The sequence below is a fragment of the Bidens hawaiensis genome, unplaced genomic scaffold, assembly GCF_021521415.1.
Source record: "Bidens hawaiensis isolate Kalapana, Puna unplaced genomic scaffold, B.hawaiensis_p1.1 tig00009022_1, whole genome shotgun sequence".
Lineage (NCBI taxonomy): Eukaryota > Viridiplantae > Streptophyta > Magnoliopsida > Asterales > Asteraceae > Bidens > Bidens hawaiensis.
Window position 1 is genome coordinate 322,977 of NW_027491658.1, and position 12,994 is coordinate 335,970.

At 38.2% G+C, this 12,994-nt stretch overlaps 1 pseudogene; it reads right to left on the reverse strand.

Annotated features, from left to right (window-relative positions):
- Nucleotides 1-11,592: 11,592 nt before the first annotated feature.
- Nucleotides 11,593-12,255, reverse strand: LOC143530758 (putative 2' cyclic ADP-D-ribose synthase BdTIR pseudogene; annotated as a pseudogene).
- Nucleotides 12,256-12,994: the final 739 nt, after the last annotated feature.

Below are 12,994 nucleotides of genomic sequence, written 5' to 3' on the forward strand. Positions count from 1 at the left end.
CCTCATGTTTTTGGCTAATTGCAAACATGCGATTAAAGCTTCGTACTCTGCTTCATTGTTTGTCGCCTGGAACTCACAAGCTATAGACTGGGGTAATATGTCCCCCTTTGGTGATTTCAGTAGGATCCCCAATCCTGTTCCTCTCACGTTACATGCTCCATCAGTGAAGAGTATCCAAGGATCCTTGGTCTTTTCTAGTTGTTGCACTTCCAAGTCAGCTTCTTTTTGTAGATCACTAGTGAAATCAGCCACAAAGTCCGCTAATGCTTGAGACTTGATCGTTGTTCTTGGCTCGTATTGTATATCATATGCAGTTAACTTTACAGCCCACTTAGCCATTCCTCCTGATAACTCTGGTTTTCTAAGAACATTCTTTACAGGATAGTTAGTTCTCAAAATAATAAGATGAGTTTCAAAATAATGTCTTAGTTAAGTAGAAGCCATAATAAGTGCAAGAATTAGCTTTTCTAAATGAGAATACCTGGACTCCGCATCTAAAAGACTTTTACTTAAATAGTATACGGGATGTTGTTCACCTTCATGATTCTTTATGAAGACCGCACTCACTGCATTTCCTGAAACAACAAGATATAGATACAAGGATTCTCCATCCACAGGCTTCATCAGAGCCAGAGCTGAGGATAAGTAATCCTTCAAGGCTGTGAGAGCATCTTCATGTTTTTCAGTCCACTCAAACTTCTTGTTCTTTCTAAGGATATCACAGAAGTCTTTACACTTCTCGGAGGATCTTGAGATGAACCTATTCAAGGCTGCTATTCTTCCGGTAAGTCTCTGGACGTCCTTGGCATTTGCAAGAGATTTGAGATTGACAATAGCTTCAATCTGTTCCGGGCTTGCTTCAATTCCTCTTTTTGTGACCATATATCCCAGAAACTTTCCAGCCTTAACACCGAAGTGGCATTTGGATGGATTTAGCTTCATGTTATATTGGTCAAGGATATTGAATGCTTCCTCGAGGTCTTTAAGGTGGTCCTCTGCCTTCTTCGACTTTACCACCATATCATCTATGTATACCTCCATAGTCTTGCCCAACTGGTCTTTGAACATCATATTTACTAGTCTTTGGTACGTCGCTCCTGCATTTCTTAGTCCGAACGGCATAGCAGTATAACAATATATGCCAGTTAGAGTCATGAACGTTGTGTCCTCTTGATCAGATGGTTCCATCTGAATTTGTTGGAATCTAGAGGAAGCATCCATAAAGGTGAGCATTTCATGTCCAGCCGTCGCGTCCACCATGGTATCTATATGTGGTAATGGGTAAGGATCCTTGGGACATGCCTTATTTAAATATGTGAAATCGACACATACCCCCCACTTTCCATTCTTTTTTGAAACAACGACCACATTAGCTAGCCATCGAGGATACTGAACCTCTCTGATCATACCGGCTTTAAGAAGTTTTTTAACTTCTTCTTGTATGATCTTGTTCTTCTCAGGAGCGAATTTTCTTCGCTTCTGATGGACGGGTTTAACAGATAAATCAAGGCCGAGTTTATGAGTAATTACCTCTTTCGAAATACCTGTCATGTCTGAGTGTTTGAAGGCAAAAGTTGATCTCCTTCGCGCTAGGAAGGATATTATATCCTCCTCTATTTTGCTGGGGATACTGGATCCTAGGAACACTTTTATCTCTGGATCTTCGGGGTCCAATGATACTTCTTTGAGGTATTTCTCCCGAGCTTCCAGCACGTCCCTAGGATGTTGCTGTAGTTGCTATGCTATAGTTTGCTTAGCTGTTGGCTTCATTGACGATGAATAGCAGTTCTTAGCCTCCGCTTGGTCACCTACTATCTTTACAACTCCCCAAGGAGTTGGTAGCTTGATGCATTGGTGATAAGTTGAAGCTACGACCTTCATTCCATGGAGCCAAGGCCTACCTAAAATAACATTGCAACATGAAAGGTTATCTATAACACAAAATTTTTGGTATGTATTTAACCCTTCGATATAAATTGGGAGGTTGATGTCCCCCAATGTCTTCATGGTTTCACCACTGAAACCGACTAGTACCGATGTTCTAGGAATGATTTCTGAATCCGGGATGTTCATTTTTTTGAGGACGTCATGCTGGATAATGTTGACCGAGCTGCCCCCGTCCACTAGGATCCTGCGTATATAATGGTTCGAGATAAATAATGTAATAATCAAACCGTCATGGTGAGGATCTTGGATGTTCAGCTTGTCTTCCTCATCGAAGAAGATTCTCTTGTCGGTTGTTAATGTGGTTGAGACTATTGGATGATCTCCGTTGTCCATCTTGATCTCCTTGGCTAATCTTTTTGCTGCAGAGAAAGAAGTTCCACATATGTCTGAACCTCCTGAGATAAAATTAACTGCTGGCACATCGGACTTGTTCTGCTGAGGATCCTGGATCCTTGAGTTAAAAAAGACTCTCTGATCAGTCACCCGAGTAGTGGGGATGAGCGTTTGGATTTCTTGGGTTTTGGATTTCTTCCTTCCCAAGAGTTCTTTAAAGTGGCCCTTGCTCAGGAGGTACCCAATTTCTTTCCTCAAGCCAATGTACTCGTCTGTCGCATGACCAAAGTCTTCATGAAAGGCACACCACTTAGACTTGTCATTGAAGCCGACGACCTTCTCATCTTCCGGGGCTGCCTTGCTTTTTCTCCCAGATCCTTCATGGCACAAATCAAGCCATGAGTATCTACAGAGAAACAATAGTCGGAGATGCAAGGGTAATCTTCATCGTCATCTCCTTTTTTAACTGCCCGCACGTTCTGATTGTTGAACTTGGCGTATGGCTTTGTATTGTTGTTCCTATTCCAGGATCCTTTATTCTTCTCGGGTGTTTCTTGTTTTGTTTGTCCCCTGAGACGATCCTGGATCTTTTTATCTTCTTCCAAGAGGATGTACCTTAATGCCCTGTTTCTGACTTCATCTAATGTCCTGCATGGAGTCATCACTAAATCATCATAAAAAGGGGAGCTCTTTTGAATTCCCATCTTGAATGCTTCAACAGTAGTAGTCATATCAAGGTTTGGGATTTCTAAAGCTTCCTTACCGAACCTTGTAACGAAATCCCTAAGGGATTCATTACTAGGCTGGATAACGCGATATAAATCACTAGTTAACCTCTCAAATTTCCGACTATAGGAAAATTGAGTGTTAAACAAATTGACTAAATGAGAGAAAGATGTAACCGAAAAATGTGGAAGACTTAGTAGCCATTTCAGTGCAGCTCCCATTAGTGTGGCTCCAAATCCTTTACAAAGGCAAGCCTCCTTGAGTCTTTCAGGAATTGGATTAATTTCCATCCTTTCCCTATATTGGGCAACATGTTCCTCAGGGTCGGTGCTCCCATCATATGTCTTCATGTTGGGAGTTTGGAATCGCTTCGGAATTTCAGCATCACATATGGGCGGAGCGAATCCGGATAACTTGTGACTCCCCTCTGGTATCTCAGGAATTGGACGTATCACTCCCGGGACACTGGATATCATATCCTTTAGCTTTTGTAATTCCCTAGCCATGGCCTGGTTGATACCTGAATCCTGCATGGGAACACGGTTAGTATCTAAAGATATAGGATCGTACCAGTTACCTCTCTGATGGGTGGTGTTTGGTACTCCATACGAGTATCTTGGAAAAGAGGAGTCGACAATAGGAGTGGGTCCTCCTGAAGCTATGTTTGCATGGGAATTATGTCTCCAACATGGACTTCGGAAGACTGTATATGCTGCATTCTTGAAGATCCTTGATCCTGAACAAAGGATCCTTGAGGTTGTTAACCATAGGAGCCTTGAGCATACCACCCAGATGATCCTGGCGGTATCATTGATGACCCCTGCTGAGATTGCGAGGATCCTTGAGCCAGTAGACCCACGACCCTTGTTGAAGGATATGTGATCCTGACTGAAAGAGTGAGGATCCTTGAGCCTGCTGACCTATGGACCCTGGTTGCAGGATAGAGGATCCTAGCTGAAACATTGAGGATCCCAAGGCCGGTTGACCCATGGACCCTGGTTGCAGTATAGAGGATCCTGGCTGAAACATTGAGGATCCCTGAGCCGATTGACCCATGGACCCTGGTTGCAGGATAGAGGATCCTGGCTGAAACAGTGAAGATCCTTGCGAAGCTGAGCCAAGGATCCCGGACTGGTGAAATCCAGCATCCTGGGCACTAGGGGAGTGAGATCTTCTGCTGGCCTCTTGTTCTTCCTGAGATCTTCTATCTCACGAAGGATTCTCTGGTTAGTCTTGTTCTGTTGCTCCATATATGCTTTAACCTGCGAAAACATAGACGAAACATCACTATTAGTATTAACCACCGGGGTAGTAGCAGTGGTTTTCGAGCTCTGGAAGATTGGTAGTTGCGTTCTGCTTTCAGTAGTAGTAGTTTGTTGTGCTGTCGTGATTGGCGGAGGCATTGGTGGTAAGGTCCTCGATGAGAGAGGAATTGATGAGGGCATGGTTGACGAAGCAGAGGTAGATTGAGAGGCCATTGTGAGTGTTCAGGGTATGGAAAAATGAAGTTTGATGAGAATAATATGGATTATAGCACCAATTGCCCCACGGTGGGCGCCAAATTGTTTTGGACAAAAATCTGCTAAGGATCAAGTATCCAAATTTGTAAATGTGAGGTAAGGTGCTAACACAATAATGACTAATGTATGAGCGTGATATTGATGAACACGAGATTTAATCACGAGGGAAAAAGCCCTTAACCAAGATAGTCTTACTTTGGTCAAAACTTATCGAGGTAATCGTTGGTAAAATAGCTCCGGTCAAGGATTAATAGGATAATCTTTGGTCGAAGTATCTTAGTCAATAATCAACAAGACAACCTTTGGTCGACGAGTATATGGTTATCTCGGTCTCCGGCACAAAAAACCTCCGGACGGTGAAAACTATCACCGTCAAGTTTATTAATCAACGAAAAGTGGTTAAATATGTTTGTGGAGTACATGATCGAAATTACAATGTAAGCTAGTGTATAGAGAGAATTATTGAATCTGCTCTAGTGTGTGTGAGAATACAAGTGTTTTTCCTCTTCGATCATTACCCGTTTAAATAATATAACAATAATAACAATATCTCCTAATTACAGGGAAGTCCTCCACTAGCCGCTCCATGACTCTGACCACGTGCGTATAGTCGTTCAGTAGCGAGATAAGCGGAAGAACGAGTCGCACAGCCGTTGGTGATATTTAAACTTCGATCTTCTAGAGAGTTCGTCCATAACCAGCTGTGTTGAATTAGGATCCTATATCCATGTTCCAGCTATAGGGTGTTCCATGTGGATAATTGATGCAAATGCGTCTCCAAGTTGATACACCTGTCTAACACATCACTATACTAAATGCAATCATTAGTAAACAAAAAATACCGAGGATTGTCGATCCTTTATATCCTGACATATATTTCAAGGATAAACTATCCATAAGACAGTTAAGGATAAAGGATCCTCAGTATAAAAATCGTGGCCTAACACGATCTATATTTTATAACTCAGAGTTGAATTCGATCCTTTATGTTAGGATTAAAAACGCACATGAACCGAACACAAACACAAAAACAATAAACGAACACGAGATTTACGTGGTTTGATCGGCTGACCTACGTTCATGGGCTGCAACCAGGATATTTTATTATTGCTTTCTGCCTCACTCGTGATGAAGAATCACAAGTACAAGATATCTATTTATAACTACAAGATTAGGGTTAACAACTTGTTCCCCAAGAAAAAAAAATATGGGCTTTAATTCAAACAAAGTGGGCCAACCAATTTGATCTTCTAATTTCCTGCTCCAAAGTTCTCTTAAACCGGACCCAAAACGATCGAGCCTCCACATTAAACCCACCAATCTCCCACTGGAGGCTTGATAATCTTCAAACTGTATGCCGATGATCTCTTGTACCTCTTGTAATCTTCCTCGTCTTCCTGGTTGCATCTGCCTTCTCATCAATTAACATGAACGCCCATTGAAGCTCCCCCGAGCTCCAACACATCAGTCATGGCTACAACTGCCATCGACTTGTTCTCTATCCCTACCGGCTCCCACTTACATGAACTGCTAAATCCTGGAATACCTTGAGTATAAACAACACTCTCCATATTAAGTAGGTAATCTTCTAGAGAAACTGTAACCGCTGAAATACTGGTTCTCTTAACCCACTGTCTGGTAACTCTGGCAAAAGCTTTGACTGACTGACTGCCAGTGCTCCCACTGCCACGAAACCTCTGATTGGTTTTTATGAACCTCTTCTAGAACGTTCAACCTGAATCTGACATGTGGCTTTGGATTTATCTCCTGCAAAACAAACCTTCTTCCGCCCACTAGACTATGTGAACCGGACTTTGGTCTTCTTCTGAACTGGGTCGATCACTCCCTCAGACGATAAACTAACCATATACAATGAACCGCTCTTTCTTCCTCTAGCAATGACAAGATTTCCATTTACAATTTTCCACTGCCCATTCCCAAATTTAACCTCATGTCCCTGTTCATCCAACTGCCCGACATAAATCAAATTTTTATTTATGCTTGGAATCACTCTGACATCCTTCAAGGTCCATGAACCGGCTGAAGTAACTAAATTCATGTCACCCATGCCCATAAATCAAGAACATCATTGTTCGCCAGTCTAACCTTACCAAAATCACCTTCCTTCAAATTCTGCAATGCTTCACTGCTGTGGGTAGCATGAAATGAAGCACTAGAATCTATGACCCAGGAATCAACATTATCGTCAACACTAAGAACTAAAAACTCATCATCTGGGAATTCTTCTGCAATGGTGACTTCTTTCTTTTCATTCTTATCATTCGGACACCGATTCCTAAAGTGTCCCGCTTAATTGCAGTTCCAACATATCACATCTTTCCGAGTCCTAGACTGACTCCTTTTCCTGTTCCCGCTCCCACGACCTCTGTTATTTTTTCTTCCTCTGCCAACATACATTAAATCACTTGATGATTCACCTGAATTTCTTCGTCATGAATCTTCTCCAAGAATCAAGTCTCGAATCTCATCAAAAGTTATTTTTGTTGACGAACTACAAACCGCAGTCACTGTTTACGACCAACTGTCTGGAAAGGAGGATAATAAAAAAAGACTTTGAACTTCATCATCAAACTTAATTTCAACTTACACTAAGCGGGACATGATCGAATTAAGATTATTAATATTCGTTGCAATAGACCCACCTTCTTTCATTCTTGTAGTCACTAGCTCTCGGATAAGATAGACCTTATTTGCTGCCTAGGGCTTCTTATACATGTTGGATAATGCATCCATCATACCATGCGACGTGGTTTCCTTCATGATATTAAATGCCACATCTTCCGACAACGATAAAGTAATACAAGCCCTAGCCTTCTTGTCTAACTTCTTCCAGTCTGCTTCTGACATCTTTTCTGATTTTTAATCTTCAAGCACCACATCCAAGTCTTTCTGAGAAAGTAGCGCTTCAATTTGCATCTTCCACCAACCAAATTTATATCCATCAAACTTCTGTATCGAAACCTTTCCGTCTTCTTCCATGACAATGACTAAAATGAAAACCTAAATAAAAAAACAAAGATAGACACAGCAATGGCACGTGCCTGAACTTAACGGCTGTTCTACTGAACTTTGTTAAACAATCAACCTATTTAAACGCAGTGGAAATACGAACTGCAAATCAGAAACCGAATCTTTAAACTGAAACGATAAAACCTAACAAACGCGGTTGGCACTAGTTCTTGGTTTCTTCAACGCTTCTTTTGACTCGAAAACTGTTCTTCTAAAAATAGGATCTTGATTTTCCTGGCTTGTGCTTTGCTATAATAAGATTTTGACCCGAACCAAATTTATTTATGGGCTATGCTACCCAGACTTGGCCCACACAATCAAAAGATAAAACAATATGGGCCTGCTGCCATTGGTTTTCACGAGGCTCATATAAGAAAAAACTTGATTTGGTCCAATTTCTTGGCGGAAATTTTCTCCTGCTCGCAAGAAATAATGAATTGGATGGCATGAACTCCAAAGAAAAATAGACAATTCACACTCCTTTTCTTTCTGGTCAATTACAAACAACGCCGACGGCCAAAGTATATTTCTGAGCGATAAACAATGATGCTCGTTCAAATAACTGATAATTGTTTCTCAAAACCCTAATCGTGACGGACTGGTCAAGCGATGACGGCTGCGGTCGCGAAACCCTAAATCACGTTTAAAACTGGCAGCGAGAAGAGACTGGTGGTTCTTCGTGTTCTCGTGTGATCCCGAACCTAAGCTCTAGATACCACTTGTTAGGATTAAACACGCACACAAACCGAACTCAAACACGAAAGCAATAAACGAACACGAGATTTACGTGATTCGGTCGGCTGACCCACATCCACGGGCTACAACCAGGATACTTTATTATTGCTTTTTGCCTCACTCGTGATGACAAATTACAAGTACAAGATATCTATTTATAATTACAAGATAGGGTTAACAACTTGTTCCCCAAATAAAAAAATATGGGCTTTAATTAAAATAAAGTGGGCCAACCAATTTGATCTTCTAATTTCCTGCTCCATAGTTCTCTTAAACCGGACCTAAAACAATCGAGCCTCCACATTAAACCCAACACTTTAGCATACTTAGGTCCAACACACTCAACTCAAAGCAAAGTTATGACCTAGACTGGTTATTAAAAACAACTTTCTGAAACATTTTAACAAGTTCAAAATTTTGAAGTAGTCTCCAAGATAGCATTCCAAGATGTTTGATTTGTTTCTAATTTCTTTTGGCTATATAAAAATCCTCTGGTTGATAACATGTCTGATTGAATAGTTGATATTATGTCATACGTTTATTTTAAGTAGGGCCTAATTAACAAAAATCACCAATAATCATATATTATTAAAGGCTAAAAAGAATAAGTTCATAACAAACGCTTTCAACATTCTATTGAGTATTGAAGATCGACAGTACATGAAGCAAAAAAATAACAAAATAACGAATTAGTGAAAGAACATAAAAAATAAACTTCCTATCTTTAAATTGACGTCATAAAATTAATATACAAAGCTTTTGATTAATTAACACAATGAATATTATTTAGTTTTCTTTATACTGTATATATGTCAATTGAATTACGTGTACAGGTAATGGTGAACTGTTTTGGTCAATATATATTGGCAACGAGTAACTTAATTGACTGATCGATTTTTTACTATTCTTGATGTTGCTCTTCCACCTCTATTATGTTTTGGATAATCGCTTCTGTCGCAGTTATTAGAAATCCCGGCCAGTCCCTGCATTTATCAGACGAAATCTAGTTAGAAAAAATCATTATAAACCCTAAACATCATGTAAAAGCAAACTATGCATTATAACGTAGAATGTTGAAACTAACATACCATTCGCATTATGAGATAAACCTTCGTTGATGCATTTTGACTTAGATTGTTCAATTCTTAAGAGAATGAATTATAAAATTATCATGCACAGATTTGGATGCTTCATGCAATATGCATCAATATCGATCCAATTAAACACCATGATGGACTATTTTTTTACAGTTGAAGTTGTAAAACACCTAATCAGTAATCAATTCTTTAGTTAAATTGTAATTTCTACATGTACATTTTTGTTAAATAAACTTAAGGGCAGCTTGACTTTAAAAAAGATAAGTCGAAGCTTCAGACCCTAACGTACATATTTATGACTTGACGACATTCGATTATTCATATTCCTCTCTTATGTACAAACTGGATGTGATTAGGTGATTTAGGGTTTAATTAAGTTCAGTTTTTATTTTTACCAAGGGGACAAATAATCAAAATATAGAAATTTTATTCACTATATGTGATTATTTATCTTTTAGTCTACACTGAGTGGCAAAAGTAAGTATGCGCAAGATGAGATGAACGGTGATGAGGTGGAAATTTGGTACGAAAACACCGCCCCACCCTTTGATACCAATTAAAATGATAATGGGTCAGCAAAACTTTGTCGTTTGTCCAGAAAGCTATATAGTATATATATACTAGCTTATTATTAATATAGTGTTATCATAAGTGGGTTGTAGCGCAGCTTGTTGCCCGTTTGCCTGCCACTTTATTGTAATCGTTTTATAGTAAATTATAAATAATACGTGTTATCATTATATTTACCATCATTATCATATCATGATTTTATATGGTTGTTGTACGACCGTCTATGATATACAAAACGGATTGTTGGGATATCAAGAATACACATGCGAGAAAGTTGGAGGTACAAGAGATGAGGATGAGAAGGTGGATGTGCAGGTACACAAAGATTGATCGAATAAGAAATGAAGTTTTTCGAGAGAATTTAGAGTTTGCATGTCTCTCATGTTAACTCAATAAGATAAGCAGAAGTGATTGGGACGGTTTGGCACGTGAAAAAGAGACATGTGACGACTCGTGTGAGAACTGTGGAAACCCATAAGTGTGAAGGAGAGGAGTCGTAAAGATAAACCTAAACTGGCATGACATGGCCAGATTAGGTATGCTTTAACTGACTTACACCTCTTAAAAGACATGGTCGAGGATATATAGGAGCTCTTGAAGACGTTGTATTAGGTTATGAACTATACGGAGAGGGTATGGTTTTGGATCAATTTTGTTATGGGGGTCTTAGCTTTTCCTTTTTATTTTTTATTTTTATTTTTTGCCTTAGCTTTAGATCGAGACTTGTCTTACTGTTATTTTAAGAGTATTGGATTAAGGGTTAGGCTCGTTTTGCATGTATATATGCTTGTTTATGTGTAGCTACATTATTTTGTGTTTCACTATATGTTAGCAATATTGTACCTTCTGCATGAGTAAGTACTCTTGTATGATGATCGGCTATGATTTCTTTACTACGCGTATTTGAAGCTATCATTTCATACGTATAATGTTTTTATTTGTGCTATGTATACTATATTATAGCTTACAAAAAAAATGTTTCGAAACCTAGGTCTCAGTTGAAGCACTCTCTCTACTCTATATGGTAGAAGTAAGCTTTCTCACAGCCACAATCTCTATAGACCGTGCAACAGGAGTGAAACTGTAATGGGTACATCTGTTTGTTTTTCATATGATGTTATTTTATTATTATCGGTATATTTGCATTATACTATTTTTTATGATTTTATATTTTATAAATTAGTATAATTATTACAATTATTATTAAATTTTATTATTCTTAAAATATTATTATAATTATATTATGTTTTATTTGTTATTGTATTTTTTATCATAATATTATTATTTTTTTATCATATCATTATTATCATTATATATTTAATGTTAAATAATTGAACAAATGGATAAGAAAGACATGAAAAATGAATGTATGTCAATGATTTTGAGATATGTGAAATGAAATGAAAAAAAGAATTATATAGAACTGGCATGGAGAAGAGAAAGTTGTCCCGAGAATACGGGATATTGTGTGACATGTATTCCCCCGACCATCACATAATAATAATGTATGTGATAATCTTCCCATGGTGTGAGGGTGTATGTTATATAAGAAGTTATTTGCTTTTACAAAAAAGAGTTTGATATTGGAATTCTCTTAGGCTCTTCCTTAAAATCTTTTTATAATAGTAAATTTCAATTTTTATTTAGTGCTTACCCACTTGACGAATTGAAGGTTAACCCAACTGTGTACTTAGCCTCCTCGAGTGCCCATTTGAACCTATCTAATTCATGTTTAGAGTACCTCCAGTGGCCTCTAACGATAAGCTCAGATGGTTTAACATTACAAAAAACTGGCATAACCTTCTTCTTAGCCTCCGTAATGCGCGCCAACTCATCTAGACAAAAATAAGATTGACAATACCGTGGAGAAAAAACCACAATCCCGACTTTACATTCGGTGATTGCATTGTCGATTTTTTCTGACAATTTATCTCCCAGTTTCATAGTTTTGCTGTCCAAGAAAGGCCTTATATTTGCCTGCATGAGATGATCATATAAAAGCCCGACAATGTTCTTCTTGGTGTCTATCCCCCGGTGGTTGATAAACACATCACAAGGTAGCTGCCGCCCTATGGACGCGGTTGGTGGTTTGTGCTGTTGGAGGATGTTGCGGTAGATGTTTTTAGCTGAGGAGATTGATTGTTGCATAGGGTTAGAAAAGATGAGTGAAGTTTTGTAATTTGTACTTTTGTGTGTTTTTATTGTTGCATTTTCTTGTGGAAAATAAATGAGTATTTATAGATTGTCGAACATAAACAAAATATGAACCTTGAATTTTTCGAAGACAAATCTTACATGTGTGGGTGGTTCTTGGACTTCAAGAAATCATGGTAAAGGGTTTGAATATTTGGAATCTTTCGGTATTACAACGTTTTTGTTAAAGACCTTCAAACACGGTTCACAAAACAATTTAATTAAAGGCGTACTAAAATCTTTTATGTATTATACTTTTCTACGTCAACAAAATGCAAACTTTATTATTATTATTATTTTAGTTCTTTTAAAAAGAGTATAGAACGTTGGTTTTCGAAAACTACTAAAAAACAATTATTTTTGTTCGTCTATAATTAGAGTATTAGAGTTTTATAGTAATGAACATCACCATATGTAAGTTACGTGTATCCAGTTTACCTTGAAATGGGCCAATATCCAATTTTGTTTTCTTTTTATTTCCTATGGGTTGTATACATAATAAAGTTTTTGGGGGTGCGGGCAATTTACATTTTCCACTTTTCTAATTTTAGTGAATATGTACAAATATGAAACAAACATGGATTCAAAGGCCACCTCAGAATTAATTAGATTAATAGATTATATAGAGTGTGTTTAGTTTACTAAAAAAACACATTTTAGTACAGTAGTTTATAAAGTCTTTTAATAGGTACGTTTCAAAAACATGTTAAATAATTCAAAGGCTATCTCTTAATCGGTCAAGCCTCTTAATGATTTAGCACATGATCGCCAAACAATCTCTTAGTTTGAACACATTATGTCATCGGTTAAAATAGTTGTATCAGTTGGAACAATGGAGGAGCT